The 16,006-nt window shown below is 39.3% G+C and overlaps 1 long non-coding RNA gene across 4 annotated transcripts in view; it reads right to left on the reverse strand.

Moving 5' to 3' along the window:
- The window catches only part of LOC109954745 (uncharacterized), a 78,524-nt gene extending 63,427 nt beyond the window's left edge, over nt 1-15,097 (reverse strand). For 2 of the 4 annotated variants that reach the window (XR_002274185.1, XR_002274184.1), the window contains exons 1-2: nt 14,592-15,097; nt 10,950-11,070 (exon numbers count right to left, since the gene is read on the reverse strand). This is a non-coding gene — a long non-coding RNA (uncharacterized LOC109954745). Of the gene's footprint in view, nt 1-4,162; nt 4,567-8,911; nt 10,658-10,949; nt 11,071-14,591 lie in introns of those variants that run through there. The other 2 variants (XR_002274183.1, XR_002274182.1) reach the window with 2 other exon arrangements.
- Between the last annotated feature and the right edge of the window lie 909 nt (nt 15,098-16,006).

A 16,006-nucleotide genomic window follows, 5' to 3' on the forward strand; every position in this document is an offset into this window, starting at 1 on the left:
CTTATTTTGCACAGTGCCGTATTTATATTGTATTTTTAAGTTAATGTCACTTGTTTACACTTTTTATTTTGGGAGTATTAATAGGTACTTTATGTAAGCTATTTATATTGTATTTCATATGTTCAGTTCATTTTTTTGTATTTGTTTCTTTAATTCTTTCTAAGTATTTTGAATGTGCAATTGCTTTATTTAAATAAAAGAATGTCCAAGACAAAGCTATTACGTTTCTTATGAGTATATACACTAGCAGTGGAATTTACTGCGATGCAACGGGGCGCCATCTGAAATCTTGCCTAGGGCACCAAAGTCTTCCATCTGGACTTGGGAGGGACAAGTCTATACTTGGCACAGATGTTTCTGTACACAGTTCTAGCCACTTGGTTGTGCCATTCAGTGTATGTTGTTTGTGCCTACATTTTACATCCTGCCACTATGTGTTGGACTGTCTCTGAGGCCTCTTTGCACAGTCTGCACCTGGGTCCTGTCTGATGTGGTGGACCCCTGCTTTGATTGATCTGGTACTTAGTGGCTGTTCTTCTGCTGCTATGATCACTGCCTCAGTGCTGTCCGATAGGCCAGCCTTTTCCATCCGCTGGTAGGATTTCCCAGTGGCTTCCCTTGACACTCACCAGGCACCGTCCACCCTCTTTCCGGCTGGTGTACCGTTTCTGGGTGTTGGACTTTGAGTGGAAGCCTCCATGCATTGTGAGGAATTTCTGGATCTTTACATCAGCAGCTTCCATGTGCTCCTTTGGCCAGCTCACTATACCAACAGGGTATCTGATGAATGGCAGTGCGTATGTGCTGATGGCTTAGATCTTGTTCATGGCATTGAGGTGGATTTTCAGGACCTGTCTTATCCTTTGGATGTTGCTGTCTTTCTTGCTTCCTCATCATGGTTCCCATGTGACTGTGGGATACCAAGGTACTTGTAAGTGGTCTGTATGTCTGCTATGTGCCCACCTGGTAGTTCTAACCCATCAGTCTTTAGCACCTTCTTTCTTCTTACTATTATCTGGCCACACTTCTCCAGTCTGACTGACATCCCAAGGTCCTCAACGAAGATCATATCAGTCACATGCGAACCTGAATATGTAATGTATGTATATGTGTATGTTTGTTTGTCTGTCTCGAGAGTGAGAGAGAGAGAGAGATACAATAAGATATAGATGTGTGTAGATGTAGGTGTGTGCACACGTGTGTGTGTGTGAAATTCTGCCATTTAGCATGAGAAGGTATTACTGTTTCCCCACATAAGGACAGGGATGAAATCATGTGCTTTAGGGAACCCATGACCGCTTTCAAGAAGCCATGACCGGGATTGAGCAGAATGCTAAATGCCGTACATCCTCAAGGTTATCTCTGAAGACAGAGCCCTTTTGGAATCTGCCTCTGCTTTATTTTCTTGAATACATGCATCAAGTCAGCTGAATGGAAAAAGATGAAGGTGACTCCTGGAAGAAGTCAAATGCACTCTCTCTCTCTTTCTCTACGCACACTGCCTAGTGGTTGTTGGATGTACACCTTGCTGTTTCTGCAATAAATGGTTGTAATTTGGATGGTCCATACCGGCAAGTGCAGTCTCTTTGTACAGTGTGTGGCTCTGTCTGTGGACTGGAATTAGGCAGAGGTACAGTAAGCCAGGGGCTAATACAAGTACTTAAATGTGAAAATTGTCATTTCCATCCCCAGGTCCCTGAATATTGAAATTAGGTCATCAGTGCAGCAGAGGCCGATTTGCACCCTCATATATCACGGCTGCCCCTGCACCCAAGGTCTCATTACACCATACATGGTCAATAAGCCATTAACAGGCAGCAGACAATGTGTAATGTTCACACAAAGACAATGTGTCTACTGTACAGTAACAATGGTGAATCAGTGTTTGTGCCTTACAGTAATAAAATATTCATTTCGCAATATTAGAACTCAATTACAGAACTAACCTTAAGTATTTGGAATTGCTCTGTTGGCGGTGGCTGCTTGCAAAGGAAGGGAGAAGCTTTTGTATGCAGAGTCCTAGCTTTTTCCAACATCAGTTTGCCACTGTGATATTCATTTGTTGGAAGTTGTGCTGCATAAACAAACAACGCCCAAGGCTACCACTGGCTGGTTAAACAACCACAGGCTGTTTTCTCTTTTCTCCATCATAGCACACTGTAAATTCCTTGTTGGACCACAACATGCTCTGCTATGTTTATTTAACAAATAGCCTACATGTACTGAGAATTTCACCTTACAATCTTTACACCTTTCACCTCACGTTTTATGTTCAGACTCTAATCAATCAATCAAAACTGGCAAACATAAAAAAAGAGTCAAATATCATACGAGAGTATGAGAGTGGAATTGTTTTAGTAATGACTGAATGGTTTACACTACATTCTCCCCAAGCCATAATGATATAAACGTTCCTTTGTTTGTCGGTATCCTACATTTCTTCTCGCCATTACCCTGCAATAAAGTGAAGGCATCAACATTCTACTGACAAACCAAAGGCAGATTGAGGCCCCTGGCTGCCACGGCTGTAACAAATGGGGCAAATCATTGTCACAACCCATGTTTCTTTCTCCTTTAACGTGGTTACATGACTGTGCTAGGACATTTATGGACTGCCTGATCCAGTGCTGGCAGATTAAAACAAAATCAAGCCAAACCGGTTTAAACCTCTTCTGTGACGAGTCTCCCAAAATACTGTACACCTAAAAAAAATAAAAACCCCAAACATTTTATTAACAATAAAACATTGTTTTATTTTATTTTCTTGCTCTGATTCAATCTATTTTCCTCAACATTTTTTCCCGAGTACCTTCTTCTTGCTTGTGAAAATGGGGTTTGTATTGATGAGCTGGGCCCAATATTGATTTCCCATCATTCCTGGTGTGGACATTTTCTGGTCTATTATACTACAGTCGCAGCATATTCCCCTAGCAGCTGTAAAGTAGATATATGGACAACCTGACCTTGGCAATATGGAGATAATGAAATATCCTTAATGACCCTTCCTGAAAGATTTTACAGGCTGGACTATAGACTGCCAACCCATGTACAATAATAGTTAGCAGAGGAGGGTTTTAGAGGCACAACTAAATCTAGAGCTCACAGCACCTACTGAGAGGACTGTTAACTTGTCTATTTTACTAGGTTAATGTAACCATTAAGGGCACACAGTTATATGATGGGAGCAAATATATAATACTGGTATTTATTTAATAACAACACCAGCCATTGCTTGCTGACCCTGACTATTATTAGAGAGAACATGGTATTTCATGTGAAAATATATAATACTGTATGTGTAGGTAACCTGATTTGATATTGGCAACAGATATGTTTAAAGTGGTGGATGTTCATCCCTAAATATATATATATATTATTTTAAACAAAGCTTTTTTCCTCTCCTGTTTAAAAGATATACACTTTATTCTCACCTAATAAATGGATTGCAATGTACTATAGATGATGCAGTTATAAGCAAATTTAGAGACATTAAATGTTTATTTATACAATATAACTGCAATACAATATACTGTATATATACTGCGGCATATAAACAATTAATACAATGGACATTTTTGTTATCTTCATGTTTAGCACCTTCATGTTTAGCAAACAGAACGTTTGCCTAATCAGCATTGCACAATCCGACACTTAACAAGTAACTGACAGAGTAACACATTCATATGAGCAGTTTCAGTATTAATGAAACATACTGTACAAAATGCACACTTTAGATTAGGTCCTGTTGCAAGTAGAATCATTAATTATTATGTTAATGTCACCTTACTATTTATTAAGTGCATGAATCTGACTTATTTCATTATTTGGGTAACTTTGTCCCTGGAAGAGGCCTATTTTTTTAAAAACATGAATCCATGTGGAGGTTCCAAGTCTCAAATGTTCTTACAGTTTACAACATTTTTAAATAATTGTACCTGTGCACAGTGGTTATATAGCTGTCTTTAAATCTTTTAAAAAATATATATGATTATACAGCCATGTTTATTACATCCATGTTACAGTTTGTTATCTAGCATTCATCACCTATTTAAATGCTTTATATAAGTGATAATTAATAAATTATTAATAAACATCTTAAAATGTCATCTGGTAACAACCATGTGTTAACATATGTTTTAAAAAACCATTATTGATTGCTTGTATGTCTAATGAAGGGAGATGGGCTAAAATAAAATGTGGTTATAATTGAATTTTAGACAAGAATCGTCTAAAACTGCAGCAGAAGAAAGAAAGAAGAAATGAATGTCTGAACTCTAGTAATACTGAAGGTATTTAGGTGTCAGAGTTGGTTAGACGTCAGCAGGTGAAAAAGGGAGATCATTATTCGCATGTCATGCTGACAGTTGTTTTGGAGATTCACGCTGATAGCAGCTGATAATCATTCCCGGAGCGAAGCAACAATGAACTTGCCCTACCACTCCACTGTCTTCAGAACACTTCAAACATGCTCCACTTCAAACACAAAAGCAGCCATCTCCTTTGATGTCATTGTCAAAAAATGAGTTTTGTTCCATCGCATTTAAACTCCACCCCCTCGGCTGAAACCTAGATGGAGACGTGCGAGAAACAGATTTTGAACATGAAAAGAGCAGCTGTGTTGTCTGATACAGCCCTCTATCCTCAGGCTGCTATACTCCTCCCCTTTGCCTCGCCACAATAGGAAATAAAGTCAGAGCTGTGCATTACAGCAGTACATAACCTTTAGACGGTTGTGTAGATGGAGTCACTCACATTATTGTGAATTTTTGTTTACAGAATATAAGGAATAGAATACATAATTCTTTTATTTTACTTCCCAGTTATCCCATGACTATGAGAATCTATGCTAAGCCAAGGAGTAGTTGAAATATCTGTCATTCCATCTCCGGCTAGCTCTTTGTACAGCTCCTTTACTAAACGGGACCTGGTTGCAGCAGCAGCTGGCTGAGCATGTCTGCTCCTGATGAAATCTCACTACAGACACGGCTGCTTCATAATGACTATAATCACAGCGGATAAGCAACTAGTGCATGAGAAGGAGGGTGGAGATCAGAGGGTGAAAGAAATAGAAGGAGAGAAAAAGTAATTGAATCTTTTGGAGGCACATTTAGATGAAAGCCATTGGCTGTGTGGGAGATGCTTTTCAATGAATGACATTTAGATTACAGAGGTGCCCTGTTCACCATCATGGTCAATACCTCCTTCTTCACAATAGCACTACTACTGTAAGCCTCAGCAGCGCCGCTCTCAGAATAAAGAAGGTATTTCAGTAGTGATGAGGATTTTGGGTATACAGTGGTTTCTGTGTGGATACTCTGAGGATTTAGGAGGGAAACACTGGCACTGCTTTGAAATACAAGAAAGTTGCCAGTATCTTTTCTGCAGTAGGTTATCTGTTTTAATTGCAACACATACTCATCATCATTATCTCTATTACCATGATGCACCGCCACCAGAATGTTACAGTCAAATGTATAAGGCTCCTCAGTTCCTGCTGCGTGTGGTCATCTGAAATATCCATCGAAGCACCTTATCAAAATGTAACCCACGATAACTTCCTTCTCAGCACCCCCATCTGTTTTTATCCTCTCTATCTCCTGTATTGACACAGACCAGCATGTTCCTAATATTAGAGGGATCACATATTGCCCCAGTGACACACTTCAAATGTATCTCAGATTAATGATATATCACGGTAAGGGATCTACAAAAACCATTAGTAAGCCTGACAGTTTGACGTCAGATTTTAAAAAATTTCCAAGTAATCTTTTTGATTTATGAAAGTGTGTCCAGGTTCATCGGGAGTGATTCCAGATTTATCACATCCTGGTTAGAATTATTAATGATTTTCAATTTGTAAATCTGATGCTGCCATGTGCGGAGGAGCTCCACGGAATCACCAAAGGCTGATATCAGAGTCCGAGGTTTGCTCCTGAAGCATGATTACTTTATCAAAATATTGCAACCTGTGACTTACATTTCACTTATTTTCCACTCTTGCAGAGCCATTCCCTTCGCCTTCATTTCTCTCCCCTCACGTACGAGTGCCACACACATTTTTCAAATGCGACTTCTAAACACCAGAGCAGCCACAGCTTATGTCATTGCTTGGCTAATCTTCTGAAGTTAGACACTGCACTATTAGTTCCGAGTTCCTGACACATGCACTTTTAAGGACCTACTGTATCAACATGTCAAATGGGATGTAACGCGTAGACAGCTGTACATTGCACTCTTTCTCACTGCTGATGAGAATCACAGGTAAGATCATCATCACTTTCCAAAGATAGCCAACTGTTTGTTGATGTTGAGGTTTGCTTCAATGTCACGTAAAAGCGTCAGTACAACTACAGCGCTTTACTTCTACTTACTGTGCATGCCTGCAGTGAAACCATTTCTGGGTGAGGTGTCCTTTGTGCGGCATATGCCCACTCAGACATGAATAAGAATGGCACTTTGCAAGTAAGCACAATGAACACAACATGATGTATGGCTGTGACCCCTTTTGCTGAAATGTGCTGTTACACTGACTCCATCCAGAACAAACCAGTTGACGTGGACAAAATAAAAATAAGAAAAACCTCACAAATGGACACGCTTTGTGGGAACACCTCAGTAATTACTTTAAATGCTCTACTCCATGAGTAATTACTGGATGATGATTTTGCCAGGAGTTCTTGCTTGTTGTTGTTCCTGCTCTTATGTTTTTGGCGCATCTCACTTCGAAGGGAATGTCTGAAATTGTTGATAACCCTCTTTGGTCCCTATCCTGTTCCCAAATAAGTACAGCCCTTCACCACATCCATGATCCATTGCCGATAGTGCCACCATGAACATGCTAGTGTGTCTGTACTTATTCAAAAGACTGAGCTGCACTGTTTCCTTTGCACTGAGATAATACTGATGTGTAAAAAGCATATTAAATGAACTGGTTTGTGCTGTCGCCTCACAGCCAGAAGGTTCCATGTTTGAACCTTATGGCTGACCGGGACCTCTCTGTGTGGAGTTTGCATGTTCTCCCTGTGCCTGTGTGGGTCCTAATCAGTCCAAAGACATGCAGATATGGAGTGAGTGTAAGTGGTTGTTTGTCTCTATGTGTCAGCCCTGTGATAGACTGGTGACCTGTTCAAGGTGTACTGCACCTTTTGCGCAAGCATTGTGAGTCTCTACGGGATAACTGACATCAATAATGGATGGATGGTTGTTAAATGAAGTTGCAGCTTAGTAAAAATGACTGAAAGGCATACATAAGAAGATTTCTGGTAACACTTCTGCATGTCTGCATGATGGCTTATAAAGCTAACCAGCAGCTGGTTGTCTTTGTCTAGCTTAGAGACTGAAAACAAGGGGAAACTATATGTAAGAAAAAAATGTGTCTGTACTATTATTTTTCTAAAATCACAACTTGTTGATATGCACTTTTGCACTGTCATAGAGGTAAAATCCACAAGATAAACTGTACCATTTTAATTAGTGAGATTTAGGTGCTGGTTGGCAGATTGACTTGTAGGGTTGATAACCGTCAAGGATTGGCCGGAAAACTCACAGGGCCTGATTTAGACCTCCTGGTAAATTTTAATTCAGTCAAAAAGATTGCTGGTATTTTTAAAATACCAACTGAACACATAGAAGTAAAATGTCAAGAAAATTTCAAATGGGAGGCAACTAATGGTAAGAGAAACTATAATTACAATTTAAATTCAATTAAATTTATTTGGACTACTTATACTAAAAAACGTCGTCATCCAAGTGGTCTTTTCATATTTTGATGATATGAAAGGCTGGAGTTGTCCAACTTGTGGCTGTACCTCTGTCAATCTGTAGCCAACTTGAATGACTGAAAACATGAAACCAGAGCGCTAACTGGGAAACCTGGCATTTACTTTTCTGCTACAATATTACCACAGAAAGCCTAGGCAGATCACTGCATGTTGCTTGTCCAAATTCACTTAAAGATGAAAAGTGCACAGTACTGTCTGCACTAGTCCCAGTAGTGGCTGCTGGACTGCTAGTTGTGTTTTGAAATGATAGAAAACAACAAGAAAGGTCTGCCATTTACTTGCTGCTGCATTCCAGATCTATGTACATTCATCTTGCTTTACTGCTTTTCTTCTTGATCTAATCGGTAAAATAAAGCGTGCATGTACTGTAGGTGAACTTGTTGTAAAAAATTAGCAAATGATGAACTATTTTCAAACCATATGAAACATTAATTCAACAATTGAAGACAGATAGTACATGCAACATTGAATTTGTTTTATTGCTCCAGAACCCATTTTCCCTAATGTAATAAATGCTTTGTGAGATTCTGCACATTGCACAAGAGTAAGAGAGGCAAAATGTGCAGTGCCCTGTAAAAAGCTAATCTCGTGTTTTCTCTATTGCTTTTGTACTGAAAACTAGAGGTTGAGGAAAGTCTTTACAGAAAACATGATAATAACATGATGATAAATACTAACACTTCAGAATTTAGATTTAGCTACGGGCCTAACAAGTTAGTAACAAGCTTCAGAATAGTATATGCTGCTGAAATAGAACACACTCATTTCAAGGGAAGAAAGTCTTTTACTTACAGTAGCTTAGGGTAAAATGCAGTTGTCATTTTAAAGGTGGATTCTCCTGTATCTGAAAGTTACACTTATAAATTAAAACTACATGTTGTGCACATTATGAAGAAGGTTGTCTCTATCTGACAGTAGATTGTACACAGAAAACATACTGTAAAGTTGGGAGAGGGATCATGACATGGAATAAGGGTCCCCAGCAAGAACCAAGCCAAAAACATCCCATTTATGTTCCATGCACTGTAATCATTCAGCTGGTAGGGCACTCCCAAGTACAGTATGTGCTATTTTTGCAAGATGAAAATGAAGGAGTGTAGACCATTTACAAATTCAGTCAAAAAAAGTTAGTGTTACCAATCAGGGCAAATGGGTTTTCCGTTTAATAGATTACTTTTATTCTTGTTTCTTTTGCAGTAGTTTGCCAATTGGTGAGTCAGTGTGACACAGTGTTTATTTCTTTTTGGTAAAGAGCCCAGGGGAATTTGTATATTGCTGAGGAAGTAATTAACAGAGATGTAGGGGTGGCAGCAAAAGAATTTCAAGTGAAATGACGGCTGACTCCCCACTATTAGACATTTCAGTTTTTCTTCTCTGCTGCTGATTTCTTTTCATTTAATGTTTTTTTTTTTTTTACCTACTGTATGATGTGAGACTATTTTTTAGTTTCCATAGGACTCTACACTTAATATTCTCATATATTTAGTGTGGATTGTGTCAGTTATTTGGTCAGGATGTAGAGGGGGTTGATTTCCCATCTCTCTCATCCCATTTTCATTTTCTATGCTTGACTTGGAACATAAGGCTGTTAACCCTAAAGAGCTACCCACAAGAAAGGCCAGAATACTGTATGTGTGACACAGTGCAAGAGCTTAAGACGATCTAAACATGCTTACATGAATATGAGAATTTATATCTACTCATCGTGCTGAAAAAAGTTAGTCTATTTTCTATGGCTAAAACCTTTTCTAGTCTAAACCATTATAGTACTGTTTAGTATTGTCACCCACCATTTATTAGCTGTGCGTGGTGAGCATCAATGTTGCATTTAATTTGATCAGGAGGATGCTGTTAAAGCGAGATACTAGGAGAAGAAACAATGATAAGTTGATTCCTCCTCAGAGGTGAAAGATAGAAAAGGGAAACATGTTCTCAGCATCAGTGAAATGCTGTTCTGAAATAAGATTCTAACCCAAAATGGCATCATGTTACAGCCCGGACTGTGTGCTGTTACAGTGGTATCATGTATAATCTTTCCCCTGTGATGGCATGCTTTGTGAAAAATGTATGCAAGCACTTGCAAGGACTATATTTTACAGTTTGGCTCAGAGGCAAACAAGTGTTTTGCAGGCATTCTAGGTGGGATCAGAGTGTGAAAATCACGTCGCTCTCTCCCTACCAGTCTGTGCGGTCCCGATGGGCTTTGACAAAGAGAGCTGCAAGCCAACCGGCTTGACAACAAGCGTCTGCGACAACCATACAAATTAAGGATGACTTATGATCGAGTATTGTGGTCTGAGAGGCAGGACAGGAAGAACCAGGACTTAATTTGTGTCAGACTAGCAATGATGGGGATGAGTTCCTGTGGTTAGGTTGGACTCTGTGCCAAGGTCTTGAGATTCATGGTGTGAGGGTCCTGCATGTACATTTAAAAAACAATGTGCAATTGTTTATTGTGGAACCACTTCTTAAATGTATTCCTTTTCTTTGTTTATGTGAAGAATTTCTTTGATTTTATGTCCATGCCAATTTTGTAAATAATGCCAAATCACTGGTCAAAGCGCTGACCACAATTTTCAAGTTCATTTTATGCTATAAGGGCAGTGGGACTGATCATTTTATCCATACAGTAAATGACCTTTTATTGAGAATGTCAATAGGAGGATCTGGTTACCTATGTTGAGGGAGAGGGAGAAACTTAATTGCTCCCAGTGAGTGCAGTCTGAGGACTTGATTAGACCTTGAACCACTTCTCATGTTTTTCATTTGTGTGGTGACGACCTTCCTCCTGACTCAAATCAGCCTGAGCTCATTCCATGTCCACTGCTCTCTGGAGATTCATGCCCCAGTGACTCCACCTGACTGCTGACTTCATTCTGGTTACTCAAAAAAAAAATCTGTTAGCTCTTTAAAAAGCGTAGAATTGGTAATATCTATTCTTACTTATCTCCTCTTCAGCATTTGGTTCTTTTAAGTGACAGCACAATTAAATTTGTATATCTTACTAATGATAAGATGAACCAAGAGTGAACATGTTGATGCCATGTAAAGCTGTCTTTGTTTAAAGTTGGTTCTGCTATTTTTACTAGACCAAGGAACTACAGCCACAAAAAAAGAAAGGGGAGGGGAAAAAAGGGAAATCACAATTATAGCGCTCATCTGACCCACCTGCCATTAGCAAGATGAATTAGCTGGCTCCATGCTAGTGACAACAGCAACAAAGGGAAAATGATCCTGGTGCCTTATAGACCTGGGCTCCCAGACACCACCAGGAAACAGACAGGGGCCGCTGGGACCCCAGGGACCCAGAGAGAGAGAGAGAGGGAGGGAGGGAGGGAGGGAGAAAAAGAGAAATAAACAAGATAAACACATTTACTAAGGCTGCAATTGTGTGGAAGAGTGATAGCGGTTTACTTCTTGTGCAATAAAATAAATTATGCAGCACAGTGGTGCAGATTGTAGCACAGATCACACATAGTAGCCAGCACCGGTTACACTGCCTTCTGGTGTGATTCTCAGAGCACAGTGAAGCTTAATGTAGAGAAATGTGAACAGTCACTGGGTGCAACACAAATGTGCAGTGTTGTTTGAATGCTGTTGCTAGGTTTACCAACAAACTTACAGTTCTTTCCTCGATGATTTAATCATGATAATACAATGTCACTTGGGTAAAGGCTGCTTTAGTTCTATGTGCTGCTGTTCACGGCATACAGTTGTTGTCTGTGGCTATAAATGAAGTTTAATCTAAGCTTGCTTAATGACCCTTGTCTGATGCTGTATTATGAGAACCAATACACAGGGACACAGGGACCTTTATGCTTCCAGACCCACATTAAAAAACTGAAACCTCAATTTTCACAGTGTGAGTTTGGTATTTTGCATGGCAAAAATGGGGCATCCCCCTTTACTGGGTCTACAGTATACAGTTTTCTGTAAAGCTTCCAGGCTCCTTAAAAACCTGTCTGCCACACCTACATCAAGATCCTAAAATGAATATATTAAGAAAGAGACACACAGTTGTAAAGCAACACATTCCGACGAATCTTGACAAATGTAGAGAAATGCAGCCTATCTTGATCCTGTAATTACCACCTGTGACCGCAGTGGATGATATGCAGCAAACAAATAATGGACAAAGTTAAAGAAGGCTTTTTTTTTTTTTTAACTGAAGGCATGGGCAAAAGGTGACTTTAAAGAAAAAAGTGTTGATTTTGTTTGCTAAACAACATCATTCTCTACGGCCCATAGGTTCTTCCTGTCCTCCCAGTACACAAACCTTAACACTAACAGCAGCCTCTTATTCTTCTTAATATTTGGTTAAAGATGCAGAATGTGACATTTTAATATTTTTAGTGCAAAGATATTACACCATATTAAGTTAATTTTAATGTAAAAATCCAATTGAATTCTATACTTTTTATTGTGTTACTATGCAATGACATCCTGTGACGCCTCCTGGTGACTTGTACAGGATTAAAAGTCTGATTCAAGTGCCTGTGAGAGAAAACTGTGTGATGGTGTTTGCTGTCTAAAGCTCTGGTTGCTGGACAAATATGTCCTCAGTGTAACTGCCTCGCATCTGTATTTGTTCTGCTCTGAATCATAGGTGGCCCAAAGCTGTCTAGATAAATAGCTACTCCAGGCAAGTATGGTGTATGCTCTCTGACACTATAGGTCACATAACCTTGTTGTTGGGACTAAGACTAATGCAATGTGAAGTGTCAAGTTATTATACTGAAACTAGACTGTGGAACGGAACCTGAGCCACTGTGGTAACAGCAAGTAGGTGAAACAAGGCAAGGTGAATGTAAAAAGGTCATAAAAGGAGGAGATACTGAGCAAATGAGAGGGTATGGAAGGGAAAATATTCAACACTAAGTGGGTCTTGTTGGAGGTGAAAAGGGGCACTGAGGTTCTTGGGAGTCGACGTAAATCATAATTGGCCGTTCCAAGCTGGAGCGATGCAAAACACACTGCTGACTTCCACATGATACCAGGAAGGGAATGTGTTTGTTTACTTCAGGAGAACTAAATAATGCAGTAATAATCCTCCTCACTATGTCTCCTGAGCAAATGCCTCGGCACCTGTCAAGAATTTGCAGTATGTTGTCTATTGAGAGAGTTGCAAGAAGAAAACATGGTATTATTACAAAGCCAAGTAAACTAAAGTAATTGTCTGCAGATGGCAAAAACAAGCCACAGCTGTTAATACAGTGTGAAACATAAGATATGAAATATAAATGTAGCAGCAAGGGACTGAGAACAAACAGCATCAGACCAAAAGCTAATGACTTCCCATTACACAGTGTAGCCTATAGCATGGAGGAGGGGAAATGTGTTGTAAAAATTTGCTGTTATTTCAGGTAATTACCAAAATCAAAGGAGCAGGCTGGTAGATTTCAGGTTTGAATTGATTTCAGTAAGTTAACACTTTACTAACTTATCAAATGCAGTAATGTTTCATAACTATGTGCTCAAAATAATCATGATGATGACGACAAAACCATTTCAGTGAAGCTGTCACAGCTGAAGCAGTAGTTCAACATGGTGGGAAATATTACTTTATTGCTGAGAAATACATTTTAAAGAATACATTAACATGAGTTTCATGTGTATCTTGAAGCTACAACCAGCAGGGAGTGAACTTAGCATAAAGACTGGAAACAGAGGAAACAGTCAACCTGGCTCCATGTAAAGGTTAAAAAAAGAAGAAACACACACACACAACTTGCTATTTCACACAGAGACAAGCTAACTGTTTCCTCCTTCTGTTCAGGCTTTATGTTAAGACAAGCTGGTTGGCTACTTGCTGTAGCTTCATATTCAGCAGACAAGTGAGAGTGGCATCTCATCTAACGCTTGGCAAGAAAACTAATACACTTTCCAAAACGTTGCACTAAGTGAAGCTAAACTGTACCTTGTGTTATTTATGCAAACTTCACTGGGCTGTTTCTGCAGTCTGTGTTCATTTAATCTATTATATTTGTAAGGAACTGCGTACAGTACAATATTACACATAGATGTTACCATCTGAAGTGTTGAAACAGAATTAGCTTAAAGCTGATTTTAATCAAACCAATTTACCATCTGTAAAAACATTAGCTTTAAGCTAACTACTACAGAAGATAGGAAGATAGGGTGTTAGTCATGTGTCTTTAGGTGTGCCCTTAGCTCAGCAACCTCTCAAGGAAATTTCTGTTATGTCTCTCCTTTTTTTATTTTTCTGTTCTTTTTTTTTACATTTACAAACATGATTCATAAACTTTTAGGATACACCTAGGTTTTTCATTCAAGTTAAAGCATTTTAACTGACAGAGATGCATGTTTTTATATCATTTGGCCAACCTGGACAACGTCACATCTGTTTGTGTCTTTCCACTTGTAACCCACCTATACCCTCTGTATAAGATAAGGGCCCTGACTTCAGTTAACCCACAATAACTGTAACTGACAAATCTTAAGTTGGTAATAAACCTCTCTACATTATGTGCCTTTAGGTCCTATGAGCACTGAATACAATAACCAAATAGTTTCCTAATTTACTCAACAAAAAATCAGGGTAAGCCATAAACAATAACAATTCCCTTTAATTATCCTTGACCCTTTTCTCTGTAAGACACACATTTCAATATTTCAAAATAAACACATAAATGTAGTGGGCCCCCCACACCACACACACTAACTCTACACCAGTTGCATGTATACTGAAGATAAACCCTCTTTGCAGGCCTGATGGGTGCTCGGGTGCGGTGAGGCCAAAAATAAGCACCCATTTCACTCATAAAAGCCAAATAAAAGATGTTACCTTACTTTGTAGTTCGTACTCCAGACACTGAAGCGTTACCTCCTCCGTGTGTCCAAACCAAATAGCAAAAGGGTCCTAAAAGCCATCCAATGGCGAAGTAGTGACAGGCCCCCAGGTCCAGGTGCAACCAGTAGCGGGAAGGTTCGATGGCTCTGTCGTACCATCCAACCGGTCGCTCACGTAGCACTGTCTCTGATAATGTCCATGAGTTCCAGGTCGGAAAGGATGAATCCAGTCTTGGGAGTAAGCCGAGTTAGCTATACTACCGATACCAACAATCATTTAGCTAACGAATGCTAACAAGTTAGGTAGTTATGCTACAAAGCTAGACACGATAACACTACACAACAGCAACTCCATGCATTAGAATATCCAGTCCTGTACTACAAACTATGTGGGACAAATATCTTAAGCAGATCCTCGAGTTGACTATCTAAGATACAGTCCATATACTCTACATATTTTGCATCTGCTTAAACTTTTTTCATCTCTCTTTTCTCACCCAGTTACACCATTCCCCCACTTCCTTTTCTCTTCTTCTTCCCTTTCCCTAGGTATCACTACCTTTACCAATGGATGACCAATAATGATATTTTACACACAGCACTTCCTTGAACCTTTAAAATAACATGAAATAAGTCATCATAAAGCTTTTGCTTTTTTTACCATTCCAACCTAATACCCTGGTACCTTGTAAATGCTTTTAACTATATTTATCTTATGAATTCAACTTATTTAGGGTAACTATTGTTCAAAAGCAAATGAACTTTCTAATGATGTTTAACTATAATACATAGTATTTTTTACCCAGGTTACACACTGACTATGTGCAATCACGCCTCCTTTAAAATTCTTTAAAATGGCTTTGAAAACACAGTGAGATGCACAATTTGCAAGTTGTTGGAGCTATCATGAACTGAGGCAGAATGGTCATGTACTGGAGATCAGGTCTGGAAAAAGACAAATTTCTTATTGTCACGCTCTTCACACTCAACTGAGCTGATAGTAGTTATGATCAGATGATGCTTTCACATCTGACACAGTACAATGCACAGAACAAAAGACAACCAATACATGATGCACACAGACAAAGAGAGACATGTGAACACATTGGGAACATTCATAAGCATCTAAGCGCTGTAGCCTGTGATCTGTGTCTGCGCTCCTGGGACAGTGTATTAGGTACAACCCCAAAGCCGACTCATTCCTGAGTCTAGTTGCACCAAGAACAAATGACTGCTCTAGCCTCTCTGTGGAGAAACAATGATGAGGTGAGGTCCAGCCAGGTTATAAACCTCAAGTATATTGTAGAGCTCCTTTACTAGCTCAGCACTTCTCTGAATTCTTGCAGACGCTTTTGATCCTTCTCAGCATGTTTCTTTTGAATCATCCCAACTCTAGCATGTAGGATCACCTGAGC

The sequence above is a fragment of the Monopterus albus genome, unplaced genomic scaffold (genome assembly GCF_001952655.1).
Source record: "Monopterus albus unplaced genomic scaffold, M_albus_1.0 scaffold12.1, whole genome shotgun sequence".
In the NCBI taxonomy this organism is placed as follows: domain Eukaryota; kingdom Metazoa; phylum Chordata; class Actinopteri; order Synbranchiformes; family Synbranchidae; genus Monopterus; species Monopterus albus.